The sequence below is a fragment of the Ascaphus truei genome, chromosome 1 (assembly GCF_040206685.1).
Source record: "Ascaphus truei isolate aAscTru1 chromosome 1, aAscTru1.hap1, whole genome shotgun sequence".
Taxonomy (NCBI): domain Eukaryota; kingdom Metazoa; phylum Chordata; class Amphibia; order Anura; family Ascaphidae; genus Ascaphus; species Ascaphus truei.
In genome coordinates, this window is record NC_134483.1 from 103,117,355 (window position 1) to 103,141,766 (window position 24,412).

A 24,412-nucleotide genomic window follows, 5' to 3' on the forward strand; every position below is an offset into this window, starting at 1 on the left:
AAAATAATAGACATTATTTGGAGTATTCTTATTATTTGATGTTCTTATTAACGCAGTGAGATACAAGTTTATTAGCTGTGAGCCTGAGGCAAGAAAGCATTTTGTTTCAAATCATTTTAGTCAATGAAAACTGCAAGGCAATTATACTTGTCATTATTGTTTCTTAAACAAATTGCTCCCATGCAATTTGTAAAAGCCTTCAATCTCCATTCATTACAAAGGAACTCTTATCTGGCAGGACTCTTGTTTTTAACAGGTAACACATTCTACAAATCACCCAAGGACTCTCAGAAGGTCAAAACTTTCAATATCGCTTCTTACCTTGCTGGCTAAATACAGTTAAAATAGAGTTTGTGCTGAGGATGTCTCAGAGTGATGACACCTCCGGGTTTACACATATTCTAGGCAGATTTAGCTTCAGGCATAAAGAACTCTTGCTGGGCCTAAGACTGTAAGTATACAATCAGCTGGGCATATAGAACATTGGAAATCTTGTTTTCCATCAATATTACCTTAGATTAGCAGAAGGAGCTCTCGTTGGTTACAGCCGAGGAATGATACCAAACAGTCATTTCAGTCATCCTCCTTCAGTCATCGTTCACTTTCTGCTTGAAAAAAATAACAATCAATGTCATAAATGGTTGTTTATTGTTTAACACTTCCAAGATAAATTTAGATTTTACACATCTTGCAACATTGAATTTAATTTCCTTCTATGTTGTGAAGCTGCCTTCCCATTTCCAACATTCCCATTGTCAATGCCAACCTTCCCATTGCCAACCTTCCCATTGTCAATGCCAACCTTCCCATTGCCAACCTTCCCATTGTCAATGCCAACCTTCCCATTGCCAACCTTCCCATTGCCAACCTTCCCATTGTCAATGCCAACCTTCCCATTGCCAACTTTCCCATTGCCAACCTTCCCATTGTCAATTCCAACCTTCCCATTGCCAACCTTCCCATTGCCAACCTTCCCATTGTCAATGCCAACCTTCCCATTGCCAACCTTCCCATTGCCAACCTTCCCATTGTCAATTCCAACCTTCCCATTGCCAACCTTCCCATTGCCAACCTTCCCATTGTCAATGCCAACCTTCCCATTGCCAACCTTCCCATTGACAACCTTCCCATTGCCCCTGCAAATATTAACTCAATTCATTTGAATGTATCTGGAATCTTAATGGGCAAGGGAAGGATAGTATATTAAGTGGAGGCTTAAGTGTTTATGTACAAATTAACTGTGATGGCTCATTTGCATGTCATTACCCAGAATCCTGACTGCAGCAGAAGCATTGTATGCTAAGAGATAATGGGGAAATACAGGATTGCAGACTTGTCTGAGACGTGAATGTGCTCACACGTCGTATTTTAATTTGCTTTACAAATGAAGTAAGGTGAACATATTGAAAACATCTCCACATAAATTGCATCTAACTTTTGACATTTTAAATAAACCCGTTAGCATAAATTTGGACTTTTTAGTCCCTATTTTTGGTCAGTGGGTTATTCATCCATGGTTATTCAGTGGGAGATACTCATGCAAGGAAAAATATGAACAACAATTATTTTTAACTTTTTTATTATCTCCTTTGCTTCTCCTTTTTTACTTTTTAAAGACTAGGATAGGAAACTATAGAAAAGTAAAGATTGACTGCCCCAATCTATGATACTTAGGAAAGTTAGGCTGCTTATATATAAAGTAATTTGATGTGTACTGATGAAGTCACTTTGCTGAAATATCCATAATCTTTGGGCATTTGATGGAAAAACATTAAAAGTTGATTTGCTGTCCTCTGGAAATCTAAGAAAAGTGCTTCCAGGTTGTTTGAGAGACAAAAAGATGAAAATAAACGTTTTCTTATCTTATATACAATGTATACTGATATAGCAGTGACGTAAGGAAAGAGAACAGATCCTAAAAATAGTATTCAGATCTTGCAAAAATAGTCATCCACTGATTTCACATAAATAGGGACCAAGTGAATCCTAAAATCTAAATTCAAAAGAAACTACTTCAGTGAAGTGTATTAAAACAAAAACAAAAAATAGGATAACACTTGCCAAAGCCCTTTAATCTAAAACAGCTACTTAAACAAGTGTGAATGCACAGTCTCACTAATGAGGTATAATGTTCTTGTGGTATCAGGTAAGTTGAATGTATTTACTAACCTCCAAAGTATGTCATAACAGGGGAGAAGGTGTCTCTGATATATAGGCAAAAGTAATGCTCAAGTGAGGATATTAGAGTGGGGGGTGTGAGCTCAGGCTGGTCAGCACATATAGAGTCCTATTCTATAAGCCTTCATAAAAAAATTGCTGGGCCGTTTATACCGCCAGTTTTTTGAGCGGTGCTATCACGGTATTCAGAAAGCCTCGATTACCTGTAATAGCAAAATTCCCAAAACGGGCGAGTAGCCGGCGACGTGATGATCGCCTCTCTCAAAAGAGCTCACCCGGCGATTTGTTCCAGCTGCAGAGAGAGCAGCACAGAGAGAGATGCCTCTCCCTGTGCACATCTCACCAGCGATCACAAGATTTTAATTTTAATACTAGTGTAGATGAGCAGGGGGTCTCCGGAGTAGAACCTCGTTGATTTCATGTCCCCTGCTTCCCGAGATACAGACCCCGTCATAGGGAGCCGGTATCTCCTATGCATTTAAATGTCTCGCGTCACGTGACCGTGAAAATAAAATGCATAGATGATACCGGCACCCCATAACGGGGCCTGTATCTCGGGAAGCAGTGGGTCCCCAGACCTGAAATCAACACTGTTCTGCTCCGGAGAACCCCTGCTCATCAACACTAGTATTAAAATGTATATTAAAACTGCTTCATTACCTTATCAGCTAGCCGCTAAGGCAATGAAGGGGTTAAACCTCAAAAGCCTGTTTCTTGGGGCAGAGGGGGTAGATGAAGGGGGTAGTAGTCCAAGGGTGGGTGGTTAGGTCTAAATGGAAGGTTGTGGGAGGAGTTAGCCCCTTCACTACCATAGCGGTGGGAACCACTATGGTAATGAAGGGGTTAACCAGTCCCGCTACACTCCGGAAAGCTAAACATCCATCCTTGGGGCTATTACCCTCTTCACCCAATCCCTCTACCCCCAAGAAACAAAAATAAACAACAACACTACTGCCCACCTCCTCTACCCCCAAACAACCACCCACAACACATACAAAACAGTAATAGGCAAAATTACTATTATTCAGATATGGATAATAGTGCATTTGCCCATTATAAAATCAAACATTAGCCAGCATAAATAAAGTAAATAAAACATTCAACTTACCCCTGCCATCATGAAGGGTGTCCTCGTCAGCATACTCAAGGTCCATGTCCTTGAGTATAAGAACCGCTATCGTAATTAAAGGGTTAGCCCACCCTCCCTGCTGCCCACCCGGGAGGCCTAACCACTCACCCCGGGAGCACTATACCCACCCTCTACCCATTAATTGGCACAGTGTTATATCATATCCATATAATTTGGGCATGATATGCCACTATAGCAGTCAATGGTCAACGTAATAAAAATAATTAAGGTCAAAAATACACAATAATAAAAGAAATACAAAAGCACCTAAACACCCCAACAATAAAATAACTAAAAAGCCTCAACTACACATCAATTACATGAATCTATCAGTAAAAAAGCAAAATAATTAAAATGATATTATTCCAAAACATAAGAATAAAAATAAATAAACACCTATCCTACCAATCAATAAAAGAAAGAAAACCACTAGCCAACCAATCAATTATAAATAATAAAAGCAATTGACAACAAAACAAATAATTAATTTGAAACGCTAACCAATCCTAAAATGTACTAAAAACAAGCCATCCAAATTCAAAAAATGTAATCCAAAAAATAAACAGAAATTGAAAAATAACAATCAATAGAAAATAAGCATTTACCAAAAAATGCATTGGCTGTCACTGTATTTATTAATACATTATGAGTCAATGGGCAATCACAAACATAAAAATAAATAAATACAATGCAAAATTTGAAAAATACAAATACAAACATTCAATATTTATCTTACCTTTAGAAGTCTTCACCCTCCAAATCCCGGCGTATCTCGAAGTTCTTGACCCGCGACGTCATCACCGGCAATCCATCTCCATCCTCCTTGAAGATCAGCATCAGGTACCAAAATCTTCTTTCTTATATTTTCTCTCACCATCTTCTATCTTCTTCTGTAATTATTTTCTTTTTTTCTTCCATCTTCTATCTTCTTTCTTTCAATCCAAAATATCCCATGGTAAATACAAACGGATGTTGCCTTGTGGCGATCTTCCACTAAAAGATGACGTCAAGCTATAAAAAGCATAACAAACCTGAGCCCCCAATATCAGTGCCGTCTTAACGCATGGGCACGCTGGGCAGTTGCCCGGGGGCCCCACGAGCATAGGGGCCCCATGCTAATCTAAGTACAGACCAGAATTTAACACTAATTTTCCTATCACCCGCCTCAACATTCAAATCTCCTGCTAACTCGGTAAAAGGAGAAAAATGACAACTTGTAGCGGAGAGTTGGCATGTCTGCATTCGCGATAGAAATGTTGCCGTTTTTATTGCTTGCAATGTTATGGAGGCAGAATAATGTAACGGATTCGCGGGAGGCAATTAACGGTTTTGTTGGAAGTACCAATAAATATAAGTTTATTTTATCGATAATTTACATTTTTATTCCTGTGAGTGGTTGTGTAGGCAGGGCCCAGTGCAATGCTTTGCCCGGGGGCCTATAATGCTGTTAAGACGGCCCTGCCCAATACAGTAGCTCTAAATGTAAGAAATAAAAAACTAATGTAAGTTTTATTCATACGATATAGCCCTTGATATTAAAAATATAATCCTGAGTGTGCATTCTATGACTCCCAGTGGTATAAACTTAACAATAATCAATGCTCCCTAAATTGCAACAAGCAGATTAAATTATTTAGGGAATACAAAATAAAAAAAAGACTTTAAAATAGTCTAAACCAAATGAATATTTGTATTCTTCTTATAAAAAGTATATAAATGCAATAGTCCCATGTGTAGTCAGACCATCTAATATAGTAACCATGCCCCTTCTCTTGTTCTATATTACAAGCAATGATTGTCGGGATTCTTAAAGAGGATAATGATCCAAACTCCAGCCAAATCTTTTGACTAATTTCCTTCTTAAATACCTTTATAAAGTTATTTGCCCAAATCCAAGATTTTTGTCTCAAACAACATCTCCCAAGTCCAATCTACCCAAATCAGGTAGCCTGCACACCTAAGGAAACAGACAATGTAAGACAATGAATAGATTTAAAAACACAAAGTCGGTTCTTTTCATGTCCCTTAAATTATAGCTCAATTATAGCTCAACACCAAAGAGTAATTGACAATATCACTTGGGCTTTTACATGTAAAGTTCTTATTGAGATAGGATTTTTCTTTCCAATCCTTTCCGGGGTTAAAGGGGTAGATCATCAGAAGGTCACGAATTTTGTGCAAATAACCCAACGTTCCTGAAATAGGTGAAGGACCTTATATTCCTCCTTATTAACGGGTACCCTCAAGGCTAATGATATGCAAATGTAAGGTCCGTTAACAAAACGACCAACGTATAATTCCTGGATGTACGGGGATTAAATAGCCTAAAAAAATACACTGCACATGCATAAGACTGTTATTAGTAAACATTAGCAAACCACGACTTTAACCAACAGCATTTTTTTCTCATACAGTATTGTGACAGAGTCACTGACTCAGTAGGCTGAAACAATGAAGTAAGTGTGCTTTCCAGTCCACAGAGCATTAATCTCTTCAGTGAAAGAGCAGCAGCTGATATCTGATTATTCAGGGGCTGGGCTCCTCAATGAAACAAGGAAGTGTTTAAGACAAACACAGCGAGACAATGCTAGGAGTCACAGACTGAGAGACTGTTTTCCCCAGAGAATGGAGGAGATAGAAGTGCTCCCCAGCTGCGGAAGCTGGCACAGAGGAGTTCTCTGGGCGCAAGGTGGGACTGAGTATCCCTAGGAAGAAAGGACGCAAGGCCGTGCTGAAGCAGTGACGTCTTTTACTGTCTTATTCAATATCTGTATTCTTATTACCTTATTTAATATTTGTGTATTTGATGGTGGATAATCTACACAAAATGTGAATTGTTGATGTTATAAATGTATTGGCTTAAATGCTACAAACAGGTAACTGATATAAGATAAATATAGACGATAGTACAGAGTAAGTTCGTAGAGTAGACAGAATAAAAGTAAGTTAAAAGTGATACCTTTAAGGGCTCACTGCTGGTTAAAAAGAGGGAAAGCAGAGACTTCCGGTGATGTCACAGGGGATGGTCGGCTAGGGAGAGATCTCTGAGACCCTCTTACAGCACCAAGATAAAGCAAGCTTTTTCCGATCCCAATCTCCTAACCTTTTGGACACAGCTGTCACCCAGAAGGTCAAGCAATGGCTGGGAAACTCAAAAAACAAAATATCCAGGATGTGTCCCGATATCTTGGGGGAACTCAGCGCTCCACGGGGCCGAGTGCTGTCACCCAAGATGGCAGAGGAGCACGTGCTCCTCCCAGTAAGGATCGAGAGCAGGTACATTTTGATACTGAGGGAGAAGAGCTGAATAAACAATATATGGAGGCTCTATGTGCAAGAATGCACAAGGATTTCAGGACGACTTGAAAAACGCTATTAGCGGTCTTAAAACAGAAATAAACTCCCTATCCCAGAGAATGGAGGGATTTGAAACTAAACTGGAGGAGGCCCTCTAGCTATAATCAACAGTGGATGATGAAATAATGTGGCTGGGCCATGAGATAAATTATTTTGATGGAGGTCCGTGCTCGCCACTGGATTGGAGAGGTTCATTCCTTTTTTCTCCCTTGAGGACTTCCCAACAATTGTGCCAAGATCTCGAGACCCAGGTTTGGCCTCTAACATTCTCTATGATTGGACCATATGGGACGCCCTATTGTTTGCTGTTCACTGTTTTCTGTTTAGGCTATCGAATTACTGTATATATATAACTAGAATTGCGTGTTCGGATAAGTACCAAATGCAGTCCCTAAGGCCAGGTCCATAGTGCCTTCGCCTGTGCAGAGGCGTGCATGGCCGTGAAGTCACCTGCGTGAAGCTGTTTTTTCGGCCATGGTAAAGCGCTATCGGTGGGCGTGTCTAGGAGCGTGCCAGTGACATCACGGAGCTGGTTCACCGTCATTAGGCGAACCGCTCACGTGACCTGTCTGTCGCGCCGAGAAATCAATTTGAACGGATTTCTTGCTCAACGCGCCCGTGCACCATATTGGCAATCTGATCGCGCTGCTAAGGTGCAATGTAAGCTACAACATAAGTTAGAATTTACTCCCAAAATACAGGGTCTATTGTGATTCCCCCCGGAGTATGTTGGAAATTACAAAAGTTGAGCCTAGTAAAATCGAACTACAGTGGTGTGAAAAAGAAAGTACACCCTCTTTGAATTCTATGGTTTTACATATAAGGACATAATAACAATCATATGTTCCTTAGCAGATGTTAAAATTAGGTAAATACAACCTCAGATGAACAACAACACATGACATTCTGTTGTAGATTTGCTGGTGTGCTTTGGATCATTGTCCGTTTGTATGACCCAATTTCGGCCAAGCTTTAGCTGTCGGACATTTGGCCTCACATTTGACTCTAGAATACTTTGGTATACAGAGGAGTTCATGGTCGACTCAATGACTGCAAGGTTCCCAGGTCCTGTGGCTGCAAAAACAAGCCCAAATCATCACCCCTCCACCACTGTGCTTGACAGTTGGTATGAGGTGTTTGTGCTGATATGCTCTGTTTGGTTTTCGCCAAACATGGTGCTGTGCATTATGGCCAAACATCTCCACTTTGGTCTCCAGAAGTCTTGTGGTTTGTTCAGATGCAACTTTGCAAACCTAAGCCGTGCTGCCATGTTCTTTTTAGAGATAAGAGGCTTTCTCCTGGCAACCCTTCCAAACAAACCATACTTGTTCAGTCTTTTTCTTATTGTATTGTCATGAACTTTAACATTTAAGATGCTAACTGAGGCCTGTAGAGTCTGATATGTAACTCTTGGGTATTTTTCAATTTCTCTGAGCATTGCACGGTCTGACCTTAGGGTGAATTTGTTGGAATGTCCACTCTTGGGAAGATTGGCAACTGTCTTGAATGTTTTCCACTTTTGAATAATCTTTCTCACTGTAGAATGATGGACTTTAAATTGCTTCTCTAAGATCATTGCTGATGTCTTTCCTCCTTGGCATTGTGTTAACACACACCTGAATTCTCCAGACCAGCAAACTGCTAAAACTTCGGCTTTCATAGAGGTGGTCACACTTGCTGATGATCAATTAATGAAGGACATTTGATTAGCAGAACCTGTCTGCTACTTAGCATCTTAATTCGTATGGAAGCAGTAAGGGTGTACTTCGTTTTTCACACATAGCTTCTCCATTTTGGTTTTATTTGTGTTAAATAAATCATGACACAGTGTAATATGTCATGTGTTGTTGTTCATCTGAGGTTGTATTAACCTAATTTTTAGACCTGCTAAGGAACAGATGATTGTTATTTTGTCATAATATGTAAAATCATGGAATTCAAAGAGGGTGTACTTTATTTTTCACATGACTGTATATAAAATCTTATTTCAGTGGTATCTAGCAGCAAGCAGACTGCGACAGATCTATCCAGAGGCATCCGATTTGTGTTGGAAGGGCTGTGGACAAAATGGGGATATGGTACACATCTGGTGAATGTGCCCGGCCACTCCAAAATTTTGGTCAATGGTCCAAAATATCATTAGTAATATAGCAGAGCTAACAATCCCCGTTGACCCACTGGTCTTCCTACCGGCAAAACCAGTAGAAGATATAAGCCGCCATTTGAGACGACTGATTTCATTTATACTAACAGCAGCCAGATGTTCCATAGCAGCCGCATGGAAAATAATTGCCACCCTCTCTAGACCGACGGTAGAGAAATGAATAAACAAAGTGATGATCTTGGAGAAGCTGACTGCTTTTTTGAAACAATCAACTGATGAATTTTAAAGAACCTGGGGCAACTGGCTTCAGAGTTAAGATATGAGGATGTCGTTTAAGCTTGAATGATCCACCTTAACCCACAGACTCCTGAATAAAATCCCTTTTGGATGGATAATAATAAATAATAATAAATAATAAATAAATTAAGACAGATTGGTATTGGGACAGGAAATTGGATCAATGTGAGATACTTCTCGAAAGCTAGAGGCGGACGGGGAAAACAGGTGATTTATCCCCATGTCCCCACCTCTCTCTCCACCCCCTCTCCTCTTCCCCTGTTTCTCTTAACTATTCCCTGTCTTTGTTTTCTTTCTTTGCTTTCTGATTTGTTAACCATGAATACAATCTACACCCAGATATAGTGTGGATGGGTCCATGGGCTATCCAATCTACTCAGGCATGCTTACAAAGGTGTACTCTAATTGATTATGTAACACATGTACCCACCCTCTGGAAGATACTGCTTCAGTTATACGTATTGTGGTGCGGCATAGCTGTGAGGGTCCTGGAGAGCTGAGCTGTCTGCGATGGGATGGAGACCAGGACAGGATTTTGATGATCTGATGTTCTTTCACTCAGGATGGTTAGCGATTGTAGCTGTAGTGGGCTCCAGAATGTCCAGAGATCAGTCCCCACCAAAGCATACTTTATTTCCCTTCTGGCTTTATTGGCAGTCACTGCAGTTGTTATTCATACAGCAGATGCAGGGATCTCAGAGGATCTCAGGCCTCTGGATAGTGCTTGCTCTTGCATTGTGGAGCCCTAGATCTTCCATGAAAGGTAAAAGGGGTGAAAAGTAGCGCACTGCAAAAAGGCAAAGGGCTGGAGGCAAAAAAATAACTATTTATTGGGCATATAAGCCAAATGGACAAACACACAGACTAAAAAAACTCTGACGCGTTTCCCGCCGTGGAGGTGCTTTATCAAAGAGTACTGAGGTTCATACAAAGCCTGCGTATATAGTGGTCAGATGTAGATGCACACCCTCCAAAAGCCTGAATCTTATTAGATATTTATGCAACAGGTTATAATACAAAACAAAAGGATGAGCGTCTATAAGACAGAATCACATCAAAACAGCTGACCATTAAGCAGACTCAGATGAATCAAATGTTTAAAAACACCTAATAGAAAATATATTTAAAAACAAACAAATACATACATACACCAAAACATCTGTATCCAAAAACATATAGAGATTTCTGCAAAGATAATAATCAAACATAACAAAAGAAAAAGAAAATTGATAAATAATAAATCATTAGTAAAAATGATCCTAAATAACTGAATAAAAAAATCAAAAGAAAACCAATCAAGAAAAAGAAAAAATGTATGTATACTGATAATACAAATATAGAAAATAAAAGTAAATATAGAAAATAAGAAACCCTTAATACCATCGTGGAGGTGTGGATCGTCTGCCGGTTTCCCATCAACCGCCACCCCCTGCACGGAACCTAACAACAACGCGGGAGGATTCGCAGGCACCCGGTGAAGGAGCAGGAGGCTCTGTCTATACAGGTCTCTGCCATCACCAGCTGGCATCGCATCCCGGGTTGCCATCCCCGCAGTTAGAGGAAGGAGGGGCAGCGCCTACTCAATTCCGTTCACTTGGGGGTAAGATCCAGCGAGCCGGCTTGAGGGCTACCCCGACAGAGTCCAGGCGAGGTGGTGGCTGTACCGGCTTCACCCGCATTTGGCTGTAGCATACGGACCACTTGTTTATTATTTATGCTTACCAGTTTTTGAGACTATATTAATTCATTCTACATGTGGACACAGCAGTATTTGTGCCATCAGCTTGGGGGTCCTTCCCCCTTTTTTTCCTAGATCTTCCATGACCAGCATTATCATGCTATCTGAATATTCTCGTACTGTGTGTATTTTCCTCTGTAAAAACCCAATAAAAATATTTAAAATAATTTTTAAAAAAAGAGTGCAAGCAAAAAAAAAAAAAGACTGCAAGCATTTAGAACTACTAAAGGTAGTAAAGGTACCTTCTTCAGGTGTAACAAATCTGCCTGGAGGGACCTTATTAGTTCTGAAATTCTTTTTAACAACTGTTAACTAAAAAATATATTGTTTCTACCTTACATTTGTACTGTCTGTTTTATTATATTAACTCAAATGCATGAACAGTAAGACAGATATATCTTCCTTCATAAATGTGTTCTGCTATTTGTATTCAAATTTGTTTTGTTTTTTTACACCTTTTACCATCTTTCTGTAACTGCAAGTAAATTTGAAATTAATATATAAAAAAAAGAGCGCGATATAATTTAGACACCATGAATTGTGTGTGTGCTTGGAAATGTTTGTCACTTTTGAATGAGCTCGGTTTTCACATGCCCACTTAACCAAGCAATACTGGATTTTATTTTATTTTGAACTGCAATATGTTCATTTCCTCATCTGAATGGTTTCAGGACTGGTTCTTTTTATATAGATTATCTTGTAGGGATATACATTAGAGCAGGGGTGTGCAAACTGGGGGGTGTGAGATTTTCCTGGGGGGGCACGGGCGGTTGCAGAGGCCCCGCGCTCTTCCCCAAGGCATTTCATTTAAAGCCAGGGGATCGTGTGAGGCCTCTGCAACTCTCAATTTACCGGGATTCAGAAGCGTGATGACGCGTCGCCATGGCAACCTTTGCGTCAAATGACACTGAAGGACCATGTGACGTGATATCACATGACCCGTCACCATTGCAACACGGCGTCAAATGATGCCGCGGGTCACGGCGTGATGTCACATGACCCCACTGAAAACAAAGTAGGCGGCGGTGGCGCGAGCATCAGGGGGGAGCAGGCAGAGGATTTTAAAGTCATCATATCACTATAAAAAAGTTGGCTTTTATCATGTATGTTATATTTACTAAGGAATAGGCCTAACAATATAGAAAGTTCACAGGTGATAATTCACTAATATGACTTTGTGCCATTTCCAGTCATCTGCCAACTATATCTGCAGTACTAGTATAATATAGTCTGCTCATGACAGGAAGTGTGCTGCCTCACAAGCTGAGAAGTAGTAAGGGAAGCTGTGTTTTTACATATGATGCCTTCCAGCACCAGTTACAGTCTATTGACTTGAATTCACAGGTGTTTTATGGAATTGGACCGCTTAGTTAATGTGGTCAGTGACCTATCTATTACTCAGTCTTATATGGAAGTGCATGCACACCGCTACTAGGTACTGGAGGGGGGTAATTATCTGCTGGTGCACTGTTTCCAGGGAGGTCCAGACATCCCAAAGGAGATCAGCAAAAGAATGGAAGCAGGCACACGGTCTTCTGAAGGTGCAATTTAATGTGCCACCAAAAGGTCAAACGTTACGACAAAAATTGCCTTTATCAAGGAGAGGGCTCTCTATTACTCATACATGTGGCCCTATCGAGTTACTATATTTATTCTTTCTTCATCAAGTATGCTCCAGATCATCATCCCTCAGTTCAGAAGGTTCATTTCAATATCTCTCACCAAAACAGAGGCTCCTTACAGAAAATGCATAATAATTTTTAGTGGAAACTAAATATGTTCACCCACGGTAATCTTGTCACTCAAGTATTGAGTCCGCACTGACAGGTAATTCATAGCTCTCTCATGCTTAAAAATGTCAGAATGGTCACCTGGATAATTAATATCTGAACGTGTACAATGAGAAAAAGACTGAATGACAGATTTACTGTGCAGAATAAGAAGAAATAAGTACTTAAAATGTTAAATGCAAAAGCAGTGTGTGTGCTATATTCCGCAATATTTGTTTCACAGTGAAGCTTTAGGTGTACATTTTCAAAACTATTATAGGCGGGCCCCAATAATACGACGAGTTTGGTTCCAGGCCCCCGCCGAAAAGTGGAAATCGCCGAAAAGCGGAACACATGTTTTTTTTATGCAGAGCGCACAAATGCTATGTTCACCGGCGATTTCCGTCCCTTCTCCATCCCAGAATGCAGCATTCTGCGCATGCGAGGAGCTGGCGTTCCCTCCTGCGGATGCGTGGAAACTTGACTGCTGTCAGGAAACAGTACCGCCGTGTTTCCGGAACACCGAGAAGTGGGCCCTACTGTTTTAAATATATCTTAAACTGTGAAGCAACTGTAACAATTTTCCATATTGCTAAATAGGTCATCAATTATAACCTATAGAAAGCTCTAATTTGTAGGAGTTTATCTGGTTGCTGTTTCTTGACATCTGTTTTAGTGACAATCTCTGCTGTCTCTATTTTTTAAGTCATGCAAGTTGAAAAAATATGCATACATATTTATCTGTTCAAAAAATCCTCTGTATTAGTTTATTTAGCATATTCCACTGCTTCTAGCACCTTAAATTGTGTAGTCCAAGATCAACGAAAAAACAGTGTTCATTCGAGCTAGTCAACTCACTAGTAACTAAAAATGGCTTACAATTTTCAAGCCACTATCATAAACATATAGAAACAAATCTCGAGAGGCGTGCACGACAAGGAGGTGAATGGCAGCTTAGAGTGTGAGCTCCATCCCCTCCGGCGTTTCAAAACGATCTAACTCCAGCAAAAACACAGCATCTGCATAATCCAGAATCTGCAGAACGTGTCTAAATATACAGATATGGCATCAACTAAGACTTTAAGAAAAAAAAACACAACCGGTGTCTACTTATTTTAAGAGCAAAGAGGCTGCCAGGGCTGACATACCTGAATCTCCAGTGCAGACAGCATCAGCAGACCCAGAATTGGACTCCTCACCTGAAGAACCAGACGATATGGATGTAATGAGACGTAAAGACATGAAGGAGTTTTGGAATTCAGGGCAGATAAGACAGCTACATCCACAGCACAAACACAGGCTCAAATATCTGCCTTAAAGGCACAGGTCACTTCCCTAGAGGATAAAATTGAGGACGCAGAGAACCGCGACCGGCGCTGTAACATACGGCTGAGAGGGGTCCCAGAAGCTATAACTGACCCAGAGGAATTTACCTCGAGGTGGCTTGAACATATATTTCCAGACATGGCTGCCAGAGTACTGGTTCTTGACAGATGCCACCGGGCGCTGAGGGGACGACCTCAGCAAGGAGACCCCCCAAGGGATGTGGTGCTTAGATTCCACTGTTACCGCACCAAAGAAGAAACTTGCCGGATAGCAAGGGAACTGTAGGTAGTGGAGTTTGAGAAAATAAAATTCCAAGTGTATCAGGATCTGTCACCTGCCACACTAGCAAAACGGAGAGCAATGGCCCCAGTTACCAGAACGCTAAGAGATCAAGAGATTAGATATCGCTGGCTGTTCCCATGTGCCCTCATGGTCTTTAAAAACGGAGTGGCACATATCCTCAAAAATATGGAGGACACTGAGGGATTCCTTAGGAGGGTCCTGGGATCAACACAGAGTTCCCCTCGCCATGCGGCGGCTAAAGATGGCGCCCCCACGCAGCCATGAGCTAACCCACGACTGATACACTGAGCCCTGCATGAAAGACCCTCCACTAGCCACAACCACCAGAATCTACTGCTTGGACCAACCCCAACACTGCCCCTCATGCCCTCGGGACCATTTGGGACCCCTTCCGCAGCCCTCACCAGTCCCTAGAGAGGGGAATCAGCGCCCTACAACGCAGCAGGTCCTACTAACGCTTTTTGCCGGCAGCCATCTTCCCCTGCTTCTTCCCTTACTCCTTCCCCGAGGCGCGCGGGAACTTCACTGATCTTCGCGGGCTTGTCCAGTGACGTCATCACCCCGCACCGTCTTCCCGCGAGAGCTGGATCCCTGGCGCCTGCGCAGTAGAGGGAGGAAGCGGAGGCACCTGCTACCTTCACCAAGATGGCCGCCGAGGAGTGCTGCCACGCGCGGGACGTCTGGCGCCTGCGCAAAAGAGGGAGGAAGCGAGGGCGCTTACTGCCCTTCCCAAGATGGCCGCCGAGGAGCGCTGCCACACGCGGGATCTCGGCGCCTGCGCAGAAGAGGGAGGAAGCAGAGGTGCTTGCTGCCCTCACCAATATGGCCACCGAGGAGCGCTGCCACACAGAATGAGCAGGCTGGCGGGGGCACAGACACGGAGAAGCTCTAGACACGCTACAAGGAAGTGTGCATAGCAGCCCATGCCCCAGAACTGTGGTCTCCCATATGCACATATACAAACAATAAAAAGGATCTAAGGGAAGGGGGGGGGAGGAGGAGAGGGGGGGAAGGAGGAGGGGGGGGGGAGAAGGAGAGGGGGGAGGAGAAGGGGGGGAGAGGAGAAGGGGGGGATGAAGAGAGGGGGATGGGGGAGGAAGGAGGAGAGGGGATGCAGATGTACACACAATAAAAAGGATCTAAGGGAAAGAGAGGGGTGGTGGAGGAAGGAGGTGAGGGGGGTGGAGGGGATGGAGGAGGAGGAGAAGAAGGGGGGTGGGAGAGAGGAAGAGAGAGAGATGGGGGGAAGAGGTGGAGTGGGGGGGAGGGAGGAGAGGAGGAAGAAAGAGAAGGGAGAGGAGAGAGGAGGAAGGAGAAGAAGGAGGGGGGAGGAGGAAGGGGGGCGGCTGGTTGGGTAAACAAAAAACAAGCCAATCCCACCACAGGGTTCATAATATAAGGTTTAAAAAATTACTTGAATCCCTCGACCACGGTCTAGAGAGACTAAAGCCTATCACTCCCTATAAAGCGCTAACTGGGATGCTACACTCCCGGCCTGAGATACCTTGGTGATGGGCACAGGAGCTTCTAAGATGCTGAACAACGTAGCCTCTGGAGGTATATAGATAGCGCAGGCATAAGTGGGCAGGGGGACAGGTTATTTCCGCTACGTCTGTGGCACACGCGCAGAGGGATCTCTGCATAGGGCTGCTAGAAGACATGCAACTCACAATCTAAGAGGGGATAGGCTCTTTGGGGGGTATAGACAGACTGCCGAGGGATAATCACTTGTTATGTTGGGCTCGGATTCACGGAGGGCTGGGTACATCTGTTCATCAGTGTAGATATCCTCATACACGGTAGAGTTACCCAGAAGAAAAGGGCTGCTATGGACATGATCATCTCAGACTGGAGGTATATGAGTTAACATTCTCCAAGGAACTAAGTAGATGAGCTCCAAATGGGTGACGTGGTTCAGGGAGGGAGACAGAAGGTTACACACAGGGCAAAGTTTTTCGTTATGTTTGGGAGGTGTTTATTGATATGCAGTTTCTGTTCCAGTTTCCATCGTTGAAGAGTTTAACGGAGTTACATATAGTAGCTGATTATGAAAAACACGCCGGCGGGATCCCCCGTATTGGCGTGCATGCATTTCCACTTACGATCCCTGAGAAAGAGGGATCGCACACAAGTCCCAGGGAGGTCGGGTCCCAGCAAGACGGAGAGATCCCTCTATAAGACTGGACCAGGAGACCAACCCCATGGGCGCAAGAGACACACTCGGGGGCTCCCGAGGTGGATTCTTGTTTTTTTATTATTTGATGTCTCTGCCATATTGATGTTATATATGCATGTTATTTTTTGTTTCCTCCCTAATGTTTTTACCTGCATGTGGTCCCCCATCCCCCGCCTTCCCACCCTCCCTTCCCCCCCTCCCCCTCCCACCTCTCCCCCTCCCACCTCTCCCTTCCTTCACCTCTCAGGGGAACATCGTCCACACCGTCAAAACACACAACAGATGGTACAGATGTGTCTCAGCACTACGGACCGGGCATGCTCCAAGGATGGAATCTTGGGTGAGTCCAAAGATTTCACGAAGCTATCACACACACACATTAATAAATGGCGTTGATACTTATTTCCCATAACGTACAGGGCTTTAACAACCCAACCAAACGGAAGTTGGCCTTTACAGACTATAAAAGGAAACATGCTGAAATCCTTTTTCTACAGGAGACACACTTTAGTAAATCAAGTGCCCCTAAATATCTTGACAAAGATTTCACCCAGGTTTTCACATCAGCAGCAGCAGTCAAAAAACAGGGGGTAGCTATACTATTCCGGAACAGCATTCCGTTCGAGGTGCAGTTAACTAAACGTGATACGGATGGTAGATACATTATTGTTGTAGGAACAATTAGGGGGCAGATAATCACGTTGGCCTGCTTATACGCTCCCAGCGAGAAGAACACAATCTTTTTCGATAAGTTTTTCAGAACCCTGAACTCAGTAGCCCAAGGGAGCGTCGTGCTCGCGGGTGACTTTAACATAGTCATGCAACCGCACCTGGATATGTCAGGGGTTGTAGGTCAGTACAACAAAGGAGCGGGTGCATCTTTGCGCCGGGGCCTCAAGACCAACCAGTTATCAGATATATGGAGGGAATTACATCCGGCAGACAGGGATTACACTTTCTTCTATCACCCCCATGGCTCGTACAGCAGAATTGATTACTTTTTTGTGTCCTGTCAACTGGTTCCTAAGGTTACCAGAGCAGGGATCCATGATATTTCATGGTCAGACCATGCGCCAATAGAGCTAAGGTGCAATAATATCCGAACTGATAGACCTGGGACGAACTGGAAACTTAATGAATCAATCTTAAAAATACCGGAAATATGTGATGTTATTAGCAACGAGATTGACCAATTCTTCAATATCAATACGGGCTCTGTTGACTCACAGCTTGTCCTATGGGAAGCCCATAAAGCAACGTTACGCGGCACGTTCATAAATATCACAGCCAGACGAAAGAGAGTCCAAAATTATTAATCTCCTAAACAAATTACAGACTTTCTCCTCTAACCATAAAAAGAATTTAGACCCCAAAACCTTACAAGAGGTAAAAGATGTCAAAATTGAACTTAACATGCTACTAGCTTCCAGAGCTGACAATTCACTGAGTTGGTCAAAGAGAAAATTTTACGAGAAAGCGAACAGGCCGGATACAATGCTGGCTGCATGCTAAAGGACAGGCAAGCTAAGTATAACATCCAAGCTATACGCTTAAAATCTGGTACCCCCACGTCTAATCCTCAGAAAATTGTAAACGAATTCGGCTCCTTCTATGAAACACTGTATAACGGTGAAAAAGTGGCACATAACTCTACAACGAGCGGTGCCCTAAGAGATTTCTTAGCCAGCTTGGAACTAGGGAGATTGACGGACACTGATAGAGCAGTTTTGAATGCTGACTTCACTATGGAAGAACTATCTCAGGCCATTAAAGAACTGAAGCCATCAAAGGCCCCTGGGCCTGATGGATTCTCAGGGCTTTACTATAAGAAATTTATAAAGCTGCTCGCCCCAAGGTTGCTCCGCATGTTTAACGCTATTTTAGCGGAAGCCCCCATCCCCAAGGAGATGTTAAAGGCGTCAATATCACTAATTCATAAAACTGGGAAAGACCCGCTAGACTGCAAAAGTTACCGGCCTATATCATTAATTAACACTGATGTTAAATTATACGCTAAATTATTGGCCAATAGACTTATTCTCATCCTACCCAGACTTATACACCCAGATCAAGTCGGATTTATCAAGGGCCGGCAAGCAGCGGATAATACACGACGATTTATTGATCTGTTGGATTTGGCAAATAATAAGGGAACTCAAAGCATGTTGTTAAGTCTGGATGCAGAAAAAGCTTTCGATAGGATAGACTGGCCATATTTAAAAGAGACGCTTGCGACATTTGGCTTTGGATATCGGGTGAGTGAGGCGATTCTATCGCTGTACTCTAGCCCCACCGCCAGGGTCATACACCAAGGCTACCCCTCTCTGCCATTCCAAATAAAGAGTGGCACGAGACAGGGCTGCCCATTATCCCCGCTTTTATTTGCCCTATGTATCGAACCACTGGCGGCACAAATCAGAGGAAACCCAGACATCTCAGGGTTAAACGCATACTCCCAGACCCATAAAGCGGCCCTGTATGCGGATGACATCCTCTTGATTATCACAAAACCCCTTACATCCCTACCAAACCTCTTCGACCTACTAGATCGATTTTCTAAGGTCTCCGGCTTCAAAATCAATCAATCCAAATCGGAAGCCCTCAACATCAACCTCCCTAGACACATGGAGAAATTACTAAAATTAAATTTCAAATTTAATTGGCAACAAAACCACATAAAATACCTGGGTGTCCACATCACCAAAACTGTAAAAGACGTATACAATGCAAATTACCCCAACCTGATTCGGACCTTAAAATCTGATTTACGGAAGTGGACATCCAAAAGGATATCCTGGATTGGACGTATCCATAGTGTCAAAATGAATTTACTCCCCCGTTTATTATACCTCTTCCAAACTCTCCCAGTGCCACTCAGTTGGAGGGACTTGCACTCACTTCAATCTGAAATATCCAAATTTATCTGGGGAGGTAAAAAACCGAGAGTAAGTAAATTAAATATGAAAAGATCTGTGGCGGCGGGCGGCCTAGCAGTACCCTGCCTGGTATCATATTACAAGGCGGCACAATTAAGTCAGATTGTACAATGGCAATCAAACCCAAAGTTAAAGAGATGGGTGGAATTAGAAAATGCTGCATGTGAACCTCTGGAACTGAGCAGCTTAATTTGGTTACCTAAAACGGCGCGAAAATTTACCGCCGTGCTGCTCTCCTCGGTGACCAACTCAGTGTCAATCTGGGAGTCTACGACATTTCGGCATTCCCTTACGACAAAACATTCTATGGCAACACCCATTTGGAATAATCCTGATTTCGTTCCAGGTCTATCAGTCAGTAATATCTCAATCTGGAGACAGAGGGGCTACAATCGGATTAGAGATCTGGAGGGTCACGACAGAAAAATCAAAACATTCGACCATATCAGGGAAGAAAAAGAGATCCCTCACTCAGAATTCTTTAGATACCTCCAGATCAGGGCATTTTATAACAAATTTGCCCCATACCCCCTATTAACATCTTTCGAAAAGCTATGTCTGGCTGAGACCGACACGAAGGGACTTACATCTCAGCTATACGGAGAAGTGATCAGTTCTGGTGAACATGAGCAGCAGATACCCTCATTCCGTTCTCAATGGGAAATAGATCTGGGAGAAAACTTAGAAGATGAAGAATGGAGCGCCATATTTATGGCCACAGCGAAGAGCTCCATATGCACCACGCTCAAGGAGAACGCATATAAAGTCCTAATGCGATGGTACCTCACCCCACTGAAATTATCAAGGTTTGTGCCGGGTTCCTCTCCCCTGTGCCCCCGCCAGTGCGGAGGAACAGCCGACCTGTTACATATGCTGTGGTCTTGTCCACGGATCTCTCCACTGTGGGAGGCGATTAGACATTGGATACAGAGACTGTTTGATCTCACCATTCCTCCAGACCCGTGGTTGTTCCTACTGAACAGGCCATTGACGGGCCTTTCCAAAACAAATAACAAACTAATTGCCCATTTTGCAATTGCAACGCGGTGCGAGATCGCAGCATTATGGAAACAATCTGATATTCCAACCATCCCAAAGATTCGGAATCGAATTTGGTTCATTTGCCAGATGGAAAAATTAACGAGTTTAGTTAACGATACTGGTGACAATTTTCTAAAAGTCTGGACGCCTTGGCTGGCACAGACAGATATCCCAGGGATTGAGAGGTCCTCAATATGGCTCTGATAACAGTAGATGCGTTCTCCTTGGGAGGGGCTTGCAGGAGGTATTCTATACACCCAGGACCCCTTATAGCAGCATTATAATATAAGTAATAGGAGAGACGACTCTGTGATGCTTGGCACGGAGCCATGTGTCGCACCTACTGCCAACGCACTCCCCCTACCTCACCACCAACCTACCCCTTTCCCCTCCCCATCCTGCCTCGACCTTCCTTTTCCTTATTTATTTATTTTTTCTGTGAGTATGTATTGTCTCCCCTTTTAAGTTGAGTTATAAGTGTCTGTTTGTCCATTTAAGTAGAGTCGGCTTGGACTATATAGTCCACACCAAAGTACCCGGAAGACCGGGTCCCGAAGCACAGCAGGACCTCGTTGTTACTTATATAGTTGTTAAAATATTGTTTGCATACAAGACAAAAGTATTCTGTAATGTATTTTATGCTGTCTTGATTCAATAAAAATTTAAGTTATAAAAAAAAAAAGAAACAAATCTCACAATCTTTTAAAGTCCAGGTTATTGTCTCCGTTCACTTCACCCATATATATGCATTTAAATACATTTACATAAACCACTTCCTTGTTTTCCAAATCGTAGGTAACACAAGGACATACTTATCCACAAAAAAAAAAAAACATATTAAATGTTCTATAGCACACGGCAGCGTTTGCAGATTGATACAACAAATACCATATTAAAATACAATGTTACCATTTGCCCCTTGAACTACATTATTTTCTGTGATCTCTATTTTAACAGCTATCAATACTAATTTCCACTGTTGGATGTTTGCAGTAGGTAACTCATATGGACTGGCAGGTCGTCTGTCACTGGATCCCAATAGGGATAGCAGTTCAGTGATTAGGTGTGCTACAAAAGGGGCATTCTGTTTTTGGCCTATGAATAGCAACATAAATAGATGTAAAAATGTTTTGGTACTCGCATTGACAAACCTCCAATTTTGCAAACACATGTTTTTTCGTTTATTTTGTAATACCCATTGCAGGTAGAGGGCAGGGTTCCTGCAACATTTTTTTTACATCAATCCTTAAGTGTGAATCTTTTATAATATAGTTTTGTTTCCTCCGGGAATTTTTCCCAAGTTTGCTCATACCTCTATTTACTCCATTCTTCATAAGGAGACAGCGATGCTCTGTTGGTAATAAAATTGTTGTTTTTGTGCCTGTTTATAACCACTTGATGGACAGCAGCTGACATAGATAAAATGCCATCTACAATACTAACTCTCATCCAACTCATAAAGTTTATTGAATCTAATGAAAAGGTTCCATTACATTGCGGGAAAAGAGTTGGAGCACTAAGTTATAACTGTTGGTAATATATTTTTTATGTATGTTTAATGTGATCAAACAATGTGGTTGTTGAGAAATCTGTCTGTATATTTCTTCTGTGTATGTAACACAACAATGTACAGTAGATTTCATGCTTTTAGTCCAGTCCATTATATTGCCATTTTTACACAAATCAAATACACGGCACAATATCAGGTTTATTTAACCAAATTCAGTATCCAAGTATAAAATGATGCATTCATTTCCTTTCCCAAATGAAATGGTCTGGAAAAAAGTAGCAACATGACAAATTGTCCCACTCACATTACTAGCTGGTTAAAGCACTATTTCTTGAAGAACATATGTCAAAGTCTCTAACATAATAGTACACATAAGCATCTGAACAAACAATCTTAATTTAGTAGCTATTCAGAAAGATGAAGATTATGGATTCCATGCAGTAATAGAAAAAAAGTGTTTTTTTTACACACTCTTGTTTTTTTGTGACATATGAAAGAACAGTTAAACTTATGCCACTTGTTATATGGCTGATTTGGGCAAGTGGGAAAAGAATGGTGCATGAATTTCGAGAATGGGATTCATTTAATTATAAAATGCTCACACTGTCAATCCTTCCCTACTCCTCCTACTGACACTCCCCAAGTTCCAACTGAGGGCAGACAAGGTAATATCTGAGTAAAATACTTTGATACATACAGTAGATGCAGAATGGAAAGGCCAAGGTGTGCACCCAAATTGTCCGGATACATGGATCTGTGGGTTTTATTTACTATCATTAGTATTGGATTAGAGATGTGTAAAGGTAAGCTGGTTCATTTTGTAAATGTCTTTGCAATTTTTTAAGAAATCACAAATTTTCTGAGAATCACACGTGCATTTGGGATTACTTTGTTAAAGTAGACTAACACAGGGGTGACCAACTCCAATCCTCAAGGACCACCAACAGGTCAGGTTTTCAGGATATCTCTGCTTCAGCACAGGTCGCTCAATTAGTCGCTCAGTCAACGACTGAGCGCATAAAGGGTTGATGTATGTTACATGTTGCCTGTGTGTGTACAACAAAAAAACAAACAAAGATGTCCAAAGCTACTTCCAATATGACAAAAATACACAGTTCAATACCTATATATTTTCTTGAAAAAGGGTCATTTAGGTCAACCCTTTGGCCAAAGCGTCTTAAGCCTGCTAGCCAACTTCAAGGCATGGCCGTTTGCAGGTCCTAACACTCCTTGAGTTAAAATTCTTATTTAAGAATGATCAGCATTGGATCTGTCGTATCCCAGAAAAATGAAACTGACCTGCCAACTTGGAAAGTGGGGAGGGCGAGCTTACACCTTGGGGGGGTGGGGCCACTAACCTCCCAAAAACAGCTGAGACCAGCTGCACATAGTTAATAAACACACAGATACCCAACAAGCTCTGAGAAACCCCAAAAATTACATATATAGTGTGTGTGTGTGTGTGTGTGTGTGTGTGTGTGTGTGTGTGTGTGTGTGTGTGTGTGTGTGTGTGTGTGTGTGTGTGTGTGTGTGTGTGTGTGTGTGTGTGTGTGTGTGTGTAAAGGAGTGATAGTGGGTGTGGCTAAATGTATACAACAGAAAACAAACAAAGATGCCCAAAGCTACTTCCAATGTGACAAACATGCACAGTGCAATACCTGTATATTCTCTATGCACAATAGCATAAACAGAATAACTTTTACCAACAGGGTAATGCAGAACACATAACATATACCACACAATAGCATATAATCCCCCTTCTGGCACCATATCCCTGGGACACATAATACAGCCATAGTTACCCAATGTGTTTGAGGGCAGCGCTGCCCTTCCTTGTGTGTGGTTGGTGCATGTGGTACCTTCGTTTGTGCAGCTTGTGCAATGTGGGCCTCGCTCCCCGAGTGGAGTCAGATGCAGTGGTCCACAATACTGGGCCTCCGACACCACTCCCCTCTCTCCTTACTACCGGCATATTCACGAGTAGTCTCTGAAGGCTGAGGGGTTATTTATTTATAAAATATTTTACCAGGAAGTAATACATTGAGAGTTACCTCTCGTTTTCAAGTATGTCGTGGAGTCCCTCCGGCTCCGCAGTATCACTGGTGTTGTCTCTATTAGAAAAGGTCCTTAACTATGGGCCTTCCCTACAATACTGAGCTACAGTGATTGGGGCCTAGCTCGGGCCTACCCTAGGGTAAAGTTCTGGCCTTGTCCCAGGCAGTCTACTGGCTCCCTGGACAAAACCTTATTCCATGCATTCCCAGTCAGCTCTGCTACGCTAGCTCTAGTCCGCAGAGGATATACTGAACCTCCCAGGACATCCAATTTCTGTTTTTAGTCTTTTGGGTGTACCAAAATGGCCACCGCACCTCCGCATAGGAGTCCTAGGTGCTGCCTCAGCTTCTCCCAGAGGTGTACCAACATGGCCGATGCATCTCCCAATGTCTGTCAGCAGAGCTGACAACTCTCCCAAGGTGAGTGAAATCACCCTGCTACATATGATATTCAGAAAGATCATGAATAGTTTCTTTGAGGAGGTAAGTAGGAA

At 42.5% G+C, this 24,412-nt stretch overlaps 1 long non-coding RNA gene across 7 annotated transcripts in view; it reads right to left on the bottom strand.

Moving 5' to 3' along the window:
- Nucleotides 1–24,412, bottom strand: part of LOC142490470 (uncharacterized) — a 302,578-nt gene that overhangs the window by 140,716 nt on the left and 137,450 nt on the right. For 4 of the 7 annotated variants that reach the window (XR_012800073.1, XR_012800071.1, XR_012800074.1 and 1 more), the window contains exon 4: nt 513–605. This is a non-coding gene — a long non-coding RNA (uncharacterized LOC142490470). Of the gene's footprint in view, nt 1–512; nt 609–4,043; nt 4,301–24,412 lie in introns of all 7 variants that reach the window. The other 3 variants (XR_012800077.1, XR_012800076.1, XR_012800078.1) reach the window with 2 other exon arrangements.